Source organism: Palaemon carinicauda, chromosome 43, assembly GCF_036898095.1.
Source record: "Palaemon carinicauda isolate YSFRI2023 chromosome 43, ASM3689809v2, whole genome shotgun sequence".
Taxonomy (NCBI): domain Eukaryota; kingdom Metazoa; phylum Arthropoda; class Malacostraca; order Decapoda; family Palaemonidae; genus Palaemon; species Palaemon carinicauda.
Window position 1 is genome coordinate 56,211,492 of NC_090767.1, and position 17,474 is coordinate 56,228,965.

General features: G+C 45.6%; 1 long non-coding RNA gene and 1 pseudogene across 3 annotated transcripts in view; one reads left to right on the plus strand and one right to left on the minus strand.

Moving 5' to 3' along the window:
• The window catches only part of LOC137633408 (uncharacterized), a 437,361-nt gene that overhangs the window by 417,788 nt on the left and 2,099 nt on the right, over nucleotides 1-17,474 (plus strand). For 2 of the 3 annotated variants that reach the window (XR_011042197.1, XR_011042198.1), the window contains exon 2: nucleotides 2,705-3,017. The exons of the other annotated variant lie outside the window; for it this stretch is intronic. This is a non-coding gene — a long non-coding RNA (uncharacterized lncRNA). The remainder of the gene's footprint in view (nucleotides 1-2,704; nucleotides 3,018-17,474) is intronic. 3 annotated transcript variants of the gene reach the window in all.
• LOC137633491 (uncharacterized) lies at nucleotides 12,278-13,864 on the minus strand (annotated as a pseudogene).

The following is a 17,474-nucleotide window of genomic DNA, read 5'->3' on the forward strand; positions in this document are numbered from 1 at the left end:
TCATGTATATACCATTACAACTTGAAAAAGAAATCAAGAATAAGAGAAATAATATAGAATAGTGTCCAATTTTACCCTCAAGCAAGAAAACTCTACCCTAAGACAGTGGAAGACCATAGAACAGGGGCTATGGCACTACTTAAGATATTGCTTTAGTCAAGAACTTGATTAATATTATCATGTTACCTTTAACGCCTTAGGCTGGCCAAGGGGGAAAGCTCATTCTCTCCTCCTTGGAGTTAGACTTCTATGAAGTCTTAGGATCAGACTACTTTCCTTCTGTGTCTATTTGCCAACCCTCCGTGGTTTTCGGACACACACACGTGAATATCACACATCCTAGTGAGTACTGTTGATTGAGCGTTTTCAGTCTCGCTTATTGGAAGCCAGTTGCTTCGCGTTCCGAGTCTGGCGATCAACTCACTTCCAGCAATTTGGTATGGGCATCAAATTGTTTTAGCCATTTGAATTCCTCTTGTGTCCTCAGCTCACATTCAGGGGGAAGATAGCATTTCACTTGAGACAGATGCTTTAGCCAGGATCTTCCTCTGAGCCCGCCAAGCCTCCGGGGTTTTATGGCAGATGCTGTCGCAAGCGTTTGCTGTTGTCCTGACCAGGTGGTTCAGAAGTGCAATAGCGAGTACTCAGTTCACAAATTATCCACGCCGATCAGCTCACCTTGCTGGATTGAGAGCTCGGCATCATAAGCTAGCACTCGGCTCGATCCCCATGGCTCGTGCACGCCCTTGCACAACTGAGATTGCTCTACCTGCTTTGGTAAGATTCACAAGCAAGGCTCACTCACCTTTTGCCCCACTCCTAATGCCCCCCGTCTCCCACTCGGCCACAATCGGTGATCCTACTTCATCCAGGGGGTTAGTAGAGCATGAACCAGGTTTGTGCTCCCCTGGGGCTTGCACCCATGTCGACCTGAAGGACATGTAGAAACCAATTGTTCACTCAAGGTCATTGCTGAGCTTTTCCCTGCGTTCAGCAGCATGCGCTCAAGGCAATCGCTTGCCTCCCACCTGAACTCTCTTGAGCTGATGAATGTCCTTTCTACACCCCAAATGTGGATGAGACAGTCAGAGATATACAATAGGGGTTTATTCAACTGCTGAGGCACTGACATCATTCTAAAACCAAAATGGGTAGGTCTTCTTATTGAGAGGTTTGTTCCATCAAGTTGAGTACTGGTGTTTTCTCTGGAACTGAGGAGACCTGCCTGGGGTGCAAAATGGTGGCAGGTGCAGGCTTCCGAAGAGGTCGAGGAGTTGTGCGTGTGTATGCTCGAACAAATCCTCTGGCGTTCTGCTCTCCTGGCGTGTTACGTCATCCAGGACAGACTGCAGGTGCAGAACATCCTCCCAAGTGGTCTGACGACCAGTAGAAATTTTCATGGTGGCCAGGGATTGCTCTAGCCAACTTGCCACTTTACTGGGAACAGTTTTGAGGAGCTTGCGCCTTGGGTCTCTTTTGTCCAGGTTACACCGTGGGTATGCTGACTTATACAAGGAGGCCAACTGCATAGAGTCCATTTTCAACAGTTCGGCCTTCTCCCAGGTGGCGCTCTGGAATCGGGCCATCCTCCCAGTGTCTCGTCTCTCGGAATCCTTAGCACCAGTCGAGTTGGAGATCCTTCATTTCCAGGTTGGAGGTCTCAGAACCCCCATAGGCTGAGAAAGCCTGCTTCCCCCTTCAGGTACCTTCCAAGCTCAGTAGTCCATCGACTGGATCTTTCTGCCGTCTATCTACTGACTGGCGCAGGAGGAGGTCTCAAAATCTGTAAGGAATTGGGTAAAACTTTGGCCAGATTCCAACTGAAAGATTCCAGGCTTGATGGACCTGATCGAGTCATATAGATGATAGTCTGACTAAAGGGTTTTGACATCCTCAGTAGAATCACCGTCAGCTGAGCTGACACCGGAGCAGGAGCTGTAAGAGTCGCCAGAGGTACCACTGCCGCAATCTTCTTCACAGGTCAACTCCTGTTCACAGTCAGTATTACTGATATAGCTGGTCTATTGTCAACCTTAGTTTGGTATTTCCGTTTGGGAATGGCCCCCGTCTTAGCAGGATGTGCTGGAACATCTTCCAGTCTGCCTAGTCAGCCAAGAACTGCTTCCTTAGTCCACATATAGGGGTCTCTAGTAGTTGCCGGAATAGGTGGGGAGGCAAGTTTGTGCCCCTATTAAAGGACTTAAATTTGTCTAGTTTGTGCCCCTATTAAAGGAATTAAATTTGTCTAGTTTGTGCCCCTATTAAAGGACTTAAATTTGTCTAGTTTGTCCCCCTATTAAAGGACTTAAATTTGTCTAGTTTTTGCCCCTATTAAAGGACTTAAATTTGTCTAGTTTGTGCCCCTATTAAAGGACTTAAATTTGTCTAGTTTGTGCCCTATTAAAGGACTTAAATTTGTCTGGTTGGGAAAAATGGAAAATACTTTAAGAATTTTTATTTTGATTTTCGTGTCTTTTGTACCTGAGGTTAGAAAGGTAACACTGACTAATTGATATTAATCCAAATTTGAGTAAAAGACTTGGGATTTTAGCCATTGTGTTTATTGCTCAAAGAATGCTAGTCTTTGATAGGAATTGGATATTTGCCTCAGAGCAATGCTTATTATTACGCATGCAAGATACATTCAATGATAAGTCCTCAACAATATGAGTAGTTCTGATTTTTAATTATTATCTTATTTCAGGTCTACAAAGATGAAAGCGTTGCTGGAGAAGAATGGGGGAAATTTCTCTCTAAAGGTGAAGGACATTACTTTAAAATCAAGTTGTAAAAGGAATCCTGCCAAGATGATGCTGAGGACTGTGAGGGATAATGAAGGACAGCCTTTTAGTCATGCAGATGACTAAGGGACAGATGGTCATCATACAGACACCATAGTTACCGTAGAAGATAATGACGATAATGCCGTTGAGAAATCGACTGGATGCACGGCATGTCAGCCTAGATTTTGTCGTTATTGTATGTCATCGAGACCATTCTACATCTCTTCAATAAAGGTAAGAAGGATTTAGATACCTATGAAGGGGAAACTAATCATAATTCCTTATGGAAACGATTCATTTGTAGACTGTTCAGTTTCTTAAAAGATGATTGTAAGTGAAGGGTTTTGTGTTGGTTAGTTTATGTAGGGAATCTCTTTAGGTCCTGCATTTACAAACTTGCTAAGCTCCAACCAGCATATCCATTAAACTGAGGGACAGCTGTACTCTATTCAGAATGTGTTGTTGCTTTGGTGTGATACAATAAACAATTATTTGGTGGTTGTATTTACTCTTCTCAGATAATGTTCATGCCATTAAGTAATGTAAAGTTTGTTCCGTAACTGAAATGCAAACCTTAGCTATTTGATATTGGGTAATTACTTTCGGCGTAGCTGAAATGATGAGCCATTAGAATTTTAACAAGGGTTTACTACCCCACCACTAGTTAGCGCGGGGGGGGGGGGGGGGGTAGGGAGGGTAGCTTGTTAAATCCCCCCCTCTCCCCTCACACACACCTGTGCCGAATTCACTTTGCTCTCGGCTCGGGTGCTAGACGGACGTGTCCGCTGTCACCCTTGCCTACACTGACAGCCATTATTCTTTTGTTTGCTTTTTCTTTTTGACAGAGTGTTTATGAAGTTGGCCTCTGCGATGCGAAAGTGTCCCGGTTTACCTGACCGCCCTTGTGGAACTTATATGTCGGCAGTCGACACGGACCCACACACCTTGTGTCCTTACTGTAGGGGCCAACGGTGTGATAGAGATAATGTATGTGGTGAGTACAGGGAGTGGTCTACCTCCCAGTGGGAGAGGTTTTCCCGGCGCCGGAAGTAGTAGTCCAGGCGGGATATTTCTCCTTCAAAGGTTTCTTTGAAGAGAGAAAATCCCAAGGACTCTTCTTCCGTAGCCCAAACTTCCTCCAAAGCTCCCACTCGATCGGTTTCTTCTGAGAGGCCGTCGGTTTCTTCTGAGAGGCCGTCGATTTCTTCTGAGAGGCTGTCGAGTGGTAGCGTAGGCCGCATTTCTGTTGACCGATCTCGGGCTTTGAGAGAAGGAGTTGCCTCCCATAGCGAGGCAGCTCCTCCTCCTCCCCCGGGGGATGATTTAAATTTATCATCCAATGTTAATGTGTCTAATAATGATCTGTTACAGCTTTGGGCTTCCTTGGGGCTTCAGGGCTCCCCCTCCAAGGAAGCCCTGTTTGACATAATCAGGTTAGGAGCAGCTGTCAAACAGTCGCCGACTTTAGCAGAGGTTGATCCTCTGTCTATCGTCGACGTTGTTGTGGCAGAGGCTTCTGACGAGTTGTTTCAAACCTCTGCTCCTGAAGTTGCTGATGTAGCTGAAGGCTTAGTTCCCCCCTCCGAACATCCTTCGAGGGAGAAGCCAAGTCCAACGGTCTCTCCTGCAGGGGATTCTCCCCCTCGGGGGAGTTCACTAACAGAGCCTCCTCTTCGGAGGACTGCTGATGGTCAGCCTGCTGCCCCCAGAGGGCGTATAAGGCGTAAAGCTCGCCTTCCCCTTTGCTGTAGAGGCCTTTCTTCACCTCACAAGGGTGTTAGGAGGCGCCTCTTCGGTTCATCCTCGCCGCAGTCCGCCGCAAAGGAACCTCGCTGTTGTGCACCGTCCGTTCCAGCTACATCACTGGACCTCTCCGCAGATCGTTCGCGATCTTCTCCTGCCAGACCTGCTGACCTGCCGTCGCCGTTCCTGGCCACTGATGCGCTGTGGGCGTCCACCCATCCTGTTATTAAACAGGCAACGGTCCTTTCGGGGCAAAAGGGACTTTCACACATTGTGTGGAAGTCCCTTAAGCGCCAGGTATCCCCTGCTCACAAGCGCTCTCCAGCGGTTCCTGAGACATCTCGCCAGCGCTCACCTGCGCGCAAGCGGTTCCTGAGACAACGCGCCAGCGCTCACCTGCTCGCCAGCGCGCCACTGCGCACCCTCATCTTGATGTGCGCCCAGGTTCTCCTGTGCGCCAGTGCTCACCTGCGCGCCAGCGCTCTCCTAGACGCCAGCGCGCCAACGATCTCCTGCGCACCCACGATCTTGGGGTCTGGGTGCAAGAGAGAAGACATCTTCTTCCCCTGCTCGCCAGCGCTCTCCAACGCGCCATCATACGCCGACGCGCCACCGGATCCGGCCTGCTCGCCATCCTTCACCTACGTGCCATCGCGCGCAGTCTCCGTGCGCTCATGCACGCGCGCCCAACTTTATCGCCCTCACGGGCCCTTCGGGATCCTACGCGTCCGAGCGCGAGCAATTGCCTCCGCGCGCGCAAACGCTTATCCAGCCTGCTGCGCCCCCTCAGTCGGCAACCCTGGTTCGGGTCCCTTGCCAGAGCAGTTATGCAGGCCTTTAAGCCCACTTTCTCTAAACTGGGTTTCAAATCAGGGCCAGTTTCGACTCCCCTAAAAAGGAAGAGAGGAGTAGGTGACGTGGTGACTTCTCCAAGGGCTAAGCTGGCTCCTCGGAAGTCTTTGAGGAAGGCTCCCTCCCCACCCCCAGACTTTCTCTCCCTCCCCTTCGGGATACCGCAGCATGCTAGCCTCCATCTTCCGTCACAGACATATTGACGAGTCGAGAGACAAGGATCTCTCGGACCTTTTAAGATCCTTTGAAACCACTAAGAGGAAGGACAACCCATCCCCATCTTGGAATTTGGATGTAGTCCTGATGTTTTTAACCTCGAGAAGGTTTGAACCTCTTGAGGTTTCATGGAAGGATCTTACTAAGAAGAGCCTATTCCTGGTTGCGTTGGCGACAGCCAAGAGAATAGAAGAATTGCAAGCCATTAGCAAAAAGATGGGCTTCAATGGAGAGAATGCAGTCTGCTCTCTACGACAAGGTTTTCTCGCCAAGAACGAGAATCCTTCGCAACCATGGCCCAGATCCTTTACCATTCCAGGGTTATCTCATTTAGTAGGATGGGAAAAGGAGAGAGGCCTTTGTCCAGTAAGAGCCCTAAAAGATTTTATCTGCAGAGGACCAGAAACCTGAGAAGACAGGCAAATAACCTCTGGTGCTCGGTAAAGAAGCCTTCGATACCCTTGTCGAAGAATGCACTGGCGTTCTTCATCAAGGATTTGATAATGGAAGCTCACCAGAGTTGTGACGAGAAAAGCTTCCCATTCCTCGAAGTCAAAGCACACGAAGTAAAAGCTGTGGCAACTTCGATAGCTCATAGACACAACAAGTCTATAAAAGCGATTTTGGAAGCGACATTCTGGCGAAGCAAATCAATCTTCGCAGATTGTTACCTAAATAGGTACAGACCCAATACGAGGATTGTTGTTCCCTGGGTCCATGCGTTGCCTCCGGCGCCGTACTTTGAGAAGGTACTACTGTCTCTAACTTATAACCTTGTTTATACACTTACCTTTTCTTGAACTTATTCTTATAGGTCGTCTGTGAAGGTTGCTGCAACCTTCCACGACCTGGGATGCAAGTCTGTTAGGTTTTATGGAATGTGTTTTTAGTGTGTTAATGGGTCAGGTGGTCAGATCATTGTCCATGGCTATGCCAAGATGGCAAGGTTGGTGGTCTAGTCATGTTAAGGTCAAGGACTGTGTGACAGCCCCACAGAGACTTTCTACAGCCCCCTGGGTGGATCGCTGGGTCTTTCAAGGAATGCAGGCAAATGAGGCAGAAAAACCTATGATGCCAGCTTCCTTATCAGGTATGCCAAGTTAGCAAGGGTGGTGGTCTAGCCATGTTAAGGTCGACGACCGTGTGCAGCCCAACAGAGACTTTTACAGCCCCCTGGGTGGATCTCCGAGTCTCTTAAGGAATGCAGGCAAATGAGGCAGGATAACTATGAAGCCAGCTTCCTTATCAGGTACGAACCAGGTTATTGGTACAGCTAATTTGTAGCTATTAATATTATACTAATTCCCGACGGGGTTGAGGTTTTCTAACCCGCCACCAATGGTGTCAATCAACTATATAACTACCAGGGAAGATACATATTTAAAAATGGTATTTTTATTTTAAAATAAATTTTTAAATATACTTAGCTGGTAGTTACATATATAAAAGGTCCCTCCCTCCTCCCCTCTGAAAACAAGGGCATGGAATATCTGAGGACTACTGTAATGGGAATAGTTCCAGGTACCTGGTTAGAGGGCGCACAGGTATGATCACCTGACCACCTGATCATGTAACTACTAGGTAAGTATACTTAAAAATTTATTTTGAAATAAAAATACCATGCCAACACGCAAAATGAGAACATTAGGGGGAAAAGAACACGTTGATATAAAATAAAAACTAAACCTTTCCAAATCGGGAAAAAGCCAAAACAGAAAGGGTACAAGGCAAATAAACACCAAAAAGGCTTCCGAAATCTGGAAAATAACGATCCAGAACAACCAAATGAGAACGTGTTCTTCTCCCCGAAAAGAACTCAAAACATAAAGGCTGGCAGGAAAGGATACCCACCGAAACCTCTTACGGATCGGCCAAGTAGGCTAACAAGCTCAGCGCTGAAGGGTGTATCTCGCTATAAATAATAATGATAAAATATGATCACGCCAAAATATTAAAAGAGATGTCCAAAACATAAACAAAGGCTTACAAATAGTATGAGGAACTAAATGAAAGACGGATAAACAAAGAGATCACGAGGAAGCGACACACAATGGCCGCAGCGAACCCCCAAAAGGGAACAACCAGCGGCGAAGACAAAAAACCAAACACGGTTAAGAATGAAAAGTGTCGCTACCTAGAAATCCCAAACAGGCAAATATAATACTCAACTGGGGAGCTGGGATCTCTAAAATGTCGGACATCTTCCAAAAAACACAAAACAACACAGAGTAAAACAAAACACGTCTGACCAACGCAAGTGCTGTTGAGGAATGAGGATGGGGGGGGGAGGTGTGGGGGTAGAGAGGGGGGATGTTGATGAAGGAGAGGTTTAATTGGTGAGGGATCTAGGTCGTGGTTCGATCACGCCCCAGTTTTCTATACCGACACTCAAAGAGTGAGCGAGCTGGGTTTATTCCTGGCATTCCACGCATCTCTTTTTCTCTGGTATATTCAGCAATAACTATGCCTTAGAAATAGTGCTAGAGGAGCATTTCACGGAGCGACACAGGTCGAGCCCAGAAATATAAATGTTAGTGTATGTTTAAAGCCTTTTTCATCATTCCATAACCATCTAGAAATAAACTTAGGTACAAATATGAATATTCATTCGCTGCATATACACATTCAAGATATTCTTATAAATTTTCTTTTTCCTTTGTGCAAGTGGGCCGTTAGGTTGTAACTAAGAGGCCAGGTGAATGCAACTGACTTTATATCAAAAGATAGCGAGTTTATATACAAGAGGGTCTGTGCAAGAATCCATTAGGGTGTAAATGAGAGACGAGGTGAATGCAACTGACTTTTTATTACAACAGATAGGGAGTTCATATACAAGAGATTCCGATAGCGAGTTCATATACAAGAGATTCCTGACGAGTGTCACAAAAATTCAAAGAGACTCATTTGCGTAAAGACAGTTTTGAACAGGTTCTGTTAATAGCGAGGGATAGAACGAAATACAAAAAACAAAATACGGAAATACCGTTACAATGTACTAGCATGTGTGAAACACGAGCAGCACATAGCTCCTCCCTAAAAAAGACATACGTGTGATATGGGGCACTCTGCTCTTGAGAGGCGTTCTGTAGGTGGGTCATCTTGCAGGTTTTATGTGATCAATAGAGACCCAATGTTCTTTGCCACAAATGTGAATTGAGAAAGCCTTCGAATTGCGATGGATCATGAGGAAAGGGTTCCCTAAGGGGGCGTTAGCGGTGGCTTGTTACTGTTGTTGCGCAGGAAAGTGTGCGTTGCAGAGTGCAAATCTATTGGTATGTGTTGCTTATCTGGGGACTTGTAAGACTGTCACTACGTCACGTAGGCGCTGGTGATTCGACAGGGACAACCATGCACCATTTCAGCTGCCGAGACATCCAGGGTGTCTTTAGGAGTGGTTCTTAGTCCCAGTGAGATCCAGGGAAGCAGAGTAAACCACTTGGAGCATTGGAGCGAGACATTAAAGCTGCTTTGATGGTGCAATGAAAACGTTCAACCATTCCATTGGCAACAGGGCTGTAGGCGATTTTCTGATGTAGGGTGATACCCAGGAGATTTTCTAATGATGTCCACAATTGAGAATTGAAAGTGGTACCCCTGTCAGAAGTAATATGCTCAGGGGTACCAAATCTCACCATCCACCCTGAGAGTAAGGAAGATGTACATAAGGCGGACGTTGCAGTTTCCATGGGAATGGCTTCAGGCCAAAGAGTGGAGCGGTCGATGACTGTAAACAGATTACAATGTCCTTGTGATGTGGGTAGTGGTAGGGGACCTACTACGTCGACATGAACGTGGGCAAAATGATTTTGATGCTGATGAAAGGTTCCCACTCCTGAATCCGTATGTTGATGTACTTTTGAAGTTTGAAATGAGGTACAGCCAAGGTCCCACTTCTTAGCATCCTTATTAGTGCTGTGCCAAATGAAATTTATCTTCAGTAGCTGTGTAGTAGATCGGCGTTAGGGATGTGAAAGGCCATAAATGATATCAAACACTTGTTGGCGCATGTGAGCAGGTATCGATGGTCGTGGTCTATTGGTACTGATGTCACAGAGGAGGGTGGCGTTGGAGTCATCGAGGGAGACGTCTTCCCAATTGAGGGATGTAAATGGTGTCCTACATGCTTGGTACTTTGGATCTATTCATTGGGCCTCTGCCAAGGCTTCATAATACCATCCTAGGTAAATGGCGGCCAATGTGTTCCTTGACACGGCATCGGCAATGGAATTCATTTTCCCTTATATGTGTTGAAGGGTGCAATTGTATTCAGCCACGGTGGAGAGATGTCGGTGTAGGTGGGTGGACCAGGCGTCGGACTGTTGAGTGAAGGTTTGCACCAGAGGCATGTGGTCCGTGCGAATGACGAAGGGCGTACCTTTTAAGAAATGGCGAAAGTGATGGAGAGCTTAATGCACCGCCAGCAATTCGCGGTTGATGGTTGAGTAACCAGATTCCACTTTGGACAGTTTTCTGTTGAAGAAGACCAGGCGCGGTGAGCCATTGACCACCTCCTTGAGTACTGCACCAATAGCGACATCGCTGTTTTCGGTAGAGAGAAGGAGAGAGGCATGTGGCACAGAAAAAGTGAGAGCAGCAGCAGTTAATGGGGCATTCTTTTCATTGCAGAAGGCCTGTTCTTGAAAGGGACCCCTCTTGAGGTATTTTGGCATGCCCTTAAGGGAAGTGTAGAGGGTTGTAAGAGTGGCGCCGATGGCTAGCAGGAAATGGTGATACAGTGAACCCTCGCTACTTCGCGGTTCGACCATCGCGGATTCACCACTTCGCGGATTTTTTCCATAACCCATATATATACAGTAATATATATATATATATGTATGCATGTATTTATGTATATATGTAGGTATGTATATGTGTATACATTAAATATATATATATATATATATATATATATATATATATATATATATATATATATATATATATATATATATATATATATATATATATATATATCTATATATCGAAAGTAGGAAGATGTGATGTAGTTCTAAGGGAAAAGTATGGGAAATATGTCTGGGTAATAAGCAAAGCTCTACCTCCAGTTTGTTTCTTCATTATGATCAGAGATAAATGTAAACAAAACATTGGTTGCCATTTTTTATCGTGCTTTTTAGCGTGTTTAGGAAATGGATGATATAAAATCACCTTTAATATTTGTGCCTGTTTTAGTTTAGGGTACTGTAGTACATGCATTAAGTGTTCTGTACATTAAAGGGTAGTTTGTTAACAGTACTACGTACAAGGGAAGGTTTTAAAAGTCTGAATATACATGTTGAATAAATAGGTAAATATGGTGTCACTACTTCGCGGATTTTCACCTATCGCGGCCGCGACTGGAACCTATCTACCGCGATAAACGAGGGTTCACTGTAATGGTTGATCATGCCCAATAATTCTTGTATTGCTTTGATGATCGAGGACGTGGGGAAGTTCTGAACGGCTGCTATCTCCTGAGGGAGGGGATGGAATCATTCAGGAGTGATATGGTGCTCCAAGAATGATACTGTACTTTGTTGGGGCCGAAGGTACACCTGTCTCACCAAACTATAAGGTCGTACTGTTGTAGGCGGTGGAGCACGATGCGTAGGTGACGGAGTTGTTCCTCTTTGGAGGAAGAGAGCACAAGTACTGTATTCAGTTAACGTAACATACACAGAAGGGGAGGTCCCCAAAGATGCCTTCCATAGGGTGTTGAAAAGTGGCCCCAGTATTATGAAGGTCAAAACAGGAGTAACTGAAGATGTATGTACCAAAGGGGGTGGTGTTGGCGATCTACTATGCATATCAGACCCTATGACATACTGTTTTTCGCAAATATCTTTGAGACGAAGACTCGGATCAGCATGGTGCTTTGGCAAAGATAGTTTCACACACTCCGCTAATTTTTGACACTACTGTGCTTTGTCTAATGCTGCTAATTATGGCGTTTACTCTTGAGTGTGAAGTCAAAAACCTGCGTGAGCCATTTACACATTCGAACAGGTGAGGCGTGACGTAGTAGTGACGTCCATTCATCCACTAACTCCGCCCCTGCCTTCCCGTACTACCACCATCCCTCCCTTTCCCTCCCTCCTACCCCACTCCTACTCTCTCTTCCCACCCTCTTTCTCCTCCATACCTCCCTTTCCTCTCCCTCAATCCCCCCTTCTCTCTCTCTCTCTCTCTCTCTCTCTCTCTCTCTCTCTCTCTCTCTCTCTCTCTCTCACACATGACTTATAATGGCGGATAACTCGAATGTATATATGTTAAGTATGGTAGGGTGTTTTATGCACGACCCTGATTCCTATTCCAGCGCAACTTGCTGTTGCTTAATTATTGTATGAGGTTTGTTTGACAATTATTCAACCATTGAAAGTTATACGAATATGCGACCCTAATACCCATAGGTTACGTTGAACGTATGATGGGATGAAGCATGTAGCTGACGCTTGGTCATTTATAGGAAATCGTGTAAGAGATGGAAAGGAAAAGGGTGGAACTGAAATGGGTATCCGATGCAGAGTAAAAACTTAAAACGAAATTGAAGTGATAAATATATGAATAATTTATTCTATTTTTAGGAAAAGACTGCCATATGTTAAAAAGTCATTGCAGACATAAATAGACAGCGAGTATATGATGGCTGGATTAATACTATAAATAACTGACCACATATTTTACTTTTAATATTCACTCTCGAGGTTGATGCAGACGGGATCAACACCTTCTCGTATGTTGTCAGAGGACCAATACTTGTCCTCGAAGGCTCTGGCTCGTCGCACCGCTCCTGCCCACACCTCCTTTGTTGCGCACAGCTTGGCTTCTTGCAGCCTCACTTGTAGATTTACCCGGGTAAATCGCTGCAAGGTGGAGCGCACATACCGCTTCATGGCGCCCCACACCTGTTCGATGGCGTTAAGCTCGGGATGTGCAGGTGGTAGTCGGACGACTTCATGTCTCCATTCATGGATGATATTGTCAACTGTGTACCTTGGTTTTGGTCGGTTCCTCCTGCAGAGTTGAAGAAGCTCCAGGCGTGTGGCGTGGTGCGGGAAGGGGATTATGCGGCTCGCCAGCCAATTCACCAACTCTGCTTTCTTGGTGGCGGTAGTGGGGCAGTGACTTTCCTCCGTCAACTGGCTGTGGTAAGGCGTGTTGTCCAACACCAAAACCGATGGTTCATCTAAGGACGGTAGAAGTTGCAACGTGAGCCAGCGGAGGAATAGAGTGCTGTTCATTTCCCCGTGGTAGTTACCGGTTTTGTTTTTTGCAGGGAAGCACAGAAATGAATAATTTACAAAACCGTGTTCTGTGCCACCTGCTACCACCACAAATCACTCCCCTTCTCCAGGTGGCACCTGATGGCTGTAGGTGGCACTAGTAGCAGGCTGGGATGTGTCTACCCACTCCCTGTTGTGCTGCATTCGAGTGGTGAACCATGTCTCATCCACGTATACTACTTGTCTTCCCTCCTTTCGATGTCGCTGGAGTGGTTGGAGAGCCCCAACACGGCGACACACAACATCTAGCGACTCCTTCCTTAGGTACATTTTCCTCTGTGAAATCCCGTAGCGGATTCCCATGTTGTGCAGCACTCGCCACATCGTCATTTCTGAGGTTTCCCTTGGAATAATACTTGCCGTCTTCAAACTTTCAGTCAGGGTGCCAATAGTAAAGGTTTCCTTTGCTGCAAACTTGGCATGTACATGGCGGCGAATTGCACCAACAGTGAAACTGTCAAAAACGAGCGGTGTGGCAGGGGGCGGCGGTGAGTGTGGCGGTGTCACAAGGGGAGTGGCTGTCCCGCATGGTGAATCTGGGCGAGAACGTGTGCTTCGCTGAACCAGCAACTGCACTGCATTTGTGGTCATTCCCATGACCTCTGCAACATGATCATAGGGCCTGTTGGGGAAAGGAAATCGCATAAGATAACATGTTAGAAACTATTATGTTGAGATTTTTTTTTTTTTTACCAGGCAACACTCAAAATAATGTTTCCTTTTATTATCATAGATAGCTGTGAAACATATTGACTGGTTCATCTGTAACTATGGAATACAACTTTGATTCATTACTTAGCCATTCAAACTTATCCTCAGTTTCCTTTCAATATGCTCTTGGTTGAAGATATGGAAGAGTCGTAGTGCGATGACTCCTTTGCACCCACGCGGACATCGCTGCATGTTGGCCAATGTTGAGAGCGATGAAATACTTCCTCCACAGGACTTTGCCATCACCCGTATATCGGCCACACGCCAGTTACTTTCCATGTTACCTTCTGCACTTACCGAATACGGTATAACCGTCAAAGAAGCAAGAACATCGATTACGATTGTTTGCATAAACGATCAAACCTTGCTCGGCATATAATTTTTATTAATCTGTCATTAATTCGTCATACTTGTGTCTGGCTTCATTTACCGTGTAGCCTCAAGACAGACAGAGAGAGAGAGAGAGAAAGAGAGAGAGGGAGAGAGAGAGAGAGAGTGGGGGGAAATGAGGAAGGGGTAAGGGACGTATGGAGGAGAAAGAGGTAGGGGGATAGGGAGGGGGCTAAGAGGGGAGGAAAGGGAGTAGGGGAAGCCAGGAGTGGAGGTAGTGGGTGGATAGACGTCACAAATACGTCACGCCTCACCTGTTCAAATGTGTAGTAGCTCACGCAGGTTTTTGACTTCACAGTCAAGAGTAAATGCCATAATTAGCCGCATTTTACAGTGTACAATGGTGTTAAAAATTAGCGGAGTGTGTGAAACAATCTGTGCTAAAGCACCATGCTGATCCGAGTCTTACGTTTAAAAGATATTTGCGAAAAACAGTGTCATAGGGTCTGATATGCATAGGAGGAGATGGCACCTGATAATACCCCTTTAGGAGGTCGAGCATGAAGAAAACCTTTGATTTGTGCAAGTAAGATGTCACGTTAGCGATGTTTGGGAGCAGATAGTGATCCGGTTCTGTCTGCATGTACAAATGCCTGTAATGCCCCATATGGACAAGGGAGCCATCTATCTTCAGGACGATGTGTAAGGGTGACGATCATGGGCTTGAGGCTTTTTGGCAAAGGCCCATTTCTTCCATTTCAGCGAACATTTGTTTAGCAGCTGCCAAATGACCTGGTGTAAGATGCCTGAATCTGGCTAACAGTGGGAGCCCTGTTTTCTATATATGGTGATAAATATTGTGTTTGCCAGGAACTGTGGGAGTTTGGTGAAGTTCTGAATGGAAGACTTCCGGGTATGAGTGAGGGGGTGAGCGTAGTCATCCGTGGAGAGCGAGGTTGGAAGGGGTGGGTTTAAGAGGTGTTGACGAGTAAGAGTCTGCGTTGAATAACCGTTAACGAGGAAGTCTGTACTGACTAACCGTCGGTGAGCGACATCAACCAAGAGGTGGAAATGTGAGAAGAAATCTGCACCCAGGATTGTCAATGTAATGTCAGCAACGAGAACTTCCAATGATATATGGCGCTTCTAAGCGATAATGTGAGGGTCTTGTATCTTTAGGTGGGCATCGCAGATCCATTGACAGCTACCAGGCGGGTGCCTGTACCTGCATCATGTAAAAAGAAAAGATTAGTAACAGGGGAGGCCACTGCCACAAGCAATGACCTACTTATACATTTTTTGGCTTCTGACAACTGTTTGCAATTTCTTCGCAGCAGCCATGTATCTGAATGATAGTGGCTGCTGTCGATGGGCGTCAGTAAGTAGCAGTAGAGGTTGTTGGTTGGGGCGTGAGTTGCGGCATATATGGGTGGTGGGTGGCTTTGTCGTCGCTCGGACACATCACGGTGTGGGCATCTATGTCCTACTGCATTCACTTCGGCTTTGGTCGATGTTGAATAGTTGTCCTCTTCGTCAGGAGTAGAGCTATTGGTGGAGGTCTAGAAGGTGGTGAAGTAGCTGTTCATTAGGACGTCGACTTTGGTCATCTGGTCCTTCATGGGCAAAATATTGTCATCGGATATGGTAGTGAGTAACCGTTTGGGTAGGAGTCATACCCTAAGGGCACAAAGTAAGTTCACCTCTTGGGGAAAGCCGTCTGGGGGGGGGGTTGTAGGCGAGCATTACTGGTCATTTCCGTGAAAGCGAGCGAAGCCTTGATCCCCCAACGGTTGTTGAGAGAGCTGAAAAAGTTTGGCTGTACGGGCGATTGGCGATGGTGAGTAGTGCTCCAGGGGTTATGTTTTGAAGGCGCCGTACGCTATTGGCGTGTCTCCTTGTCGCAAAGCCAATCTGAGATTTCCGAAAGTGTCCTCTGGGATCGCCGCAAGAACGTTAGTTTGCTTTGGTGTTTGGGTCAGTCAGGCAAAACTGAACTTGGGCATGCTGGAACCAGGGGAACGCTTTTTGCTGATGAAGGGCGGCAGTTTCTTTGAGGCGGCGTGTGTCGAAGAGTCAGGTTCTGTAGGGGGCATTGTAACAAGTAGGATACAGGAGTGAGGGGGAAGGCGGGAGGAAGCTGGTAACTCAGATGGTCAGTAATTGTGCATCTTTAGGGTTAGACGAAATCCACAAACTCTTCAGTCTTTGAGATAAGACCAAGTTCCACGTACTCCTTAGACTTTGGGTTAGACAGGATCTCCATACTCTGTAAACTTTGGAGTTAGACAAGGTCTACATACTCTTTAGACTTTTGGGTTAGACAAAATATACTTACTCTTATACTTTTGGGTTAGACACAATCTAAATAATCTTTAGACTTTGTAGTTGGACAAGATATAAATAATATTTAGACTTTGAAGTTAGACAAGATCTGCATACTCTTTAGACTTTGGGGTTAGACAAAATATGCTTACCCTTTAGACTTTGGTGTTAGACAAGATCTACATAATATTTAGACATTGGGGTTAGACAAAATATGTATACTCCTTGAACTTTGTGGTTAGAAAAAATACATACTCATTAGAGTCTGGTGTTAGACAAGATATACATACCATTTAGACTTTCGAATTAGACAAGATATACATACTATTTAGACTTTGTGGTTAAACAAAATCAACATACCCTTTAGACTTTTGTGTTAGACAAGATTTACATAATCTTTTGACTTAGTGGTTAGACACACACACTCTCTCTCTCTCTCTCTCTCTCTCTCTCTCTCTCTCTCTCTCTCTCTCTCTCTCTCTCTCTCTCTCTCTCTCTCTCTCTCTCCGACTCCTCAATGTGACATGAAATTGAGACACTTGTGAAATAAAAATTAATCTTTTGTTTTTCACTGTCTTGGGGTAGAGTTTTCTTGCTTGAGGGTACACTTGGGCACACTATCCAATAGGAAGAGCTTTCTCGGTACCTTTAGCCAAATGACGAAGCTTCTAGCCAATAGAAGGAGGCTATAGAATAGTCACGCAAGGTGGAGGCTTCTGATTGGCCATAGCACCAGTTGAGTCTTCTAGAGACTCGCTATAGTTCTGCACCTATGTGAGAGAGACTCGCTATAGTTGTGCACCTATGTGAGAGAGACTCGCTATAGTTGTGCACCTATGTGAGAGAGACTCGCTATAGTTGTGCACCTATGTGAGAGACTCGCTATAGTTCTGGTCCTATGTGAGAGAGACTCGCTATAGTTGTGCACCTATGTGAGAGACTCGTTATAGTTGTGCACCTATGTGAGAGAGAGGTTGTGTCAAGAACAGGTGCTCACGAAGTGAAGAGAAGGTTCAAGGTGAGATGGTGGACAAAGCGACAATTATCAAGGTATATTTCATACTTGTGTAATATAATTGACCTTTTAAAAGGTATTGGAATAAACAATTGATTTTGTAAATTAATTTTGAATTTACCGAATTTAAATATTCAGAATCATCGGAAGATAATTGCTTCACGGTAGTTAAGGTAGAAACTCATTTGAAATTCCTGTGTAATTTATTGAAAAAAATTTAGT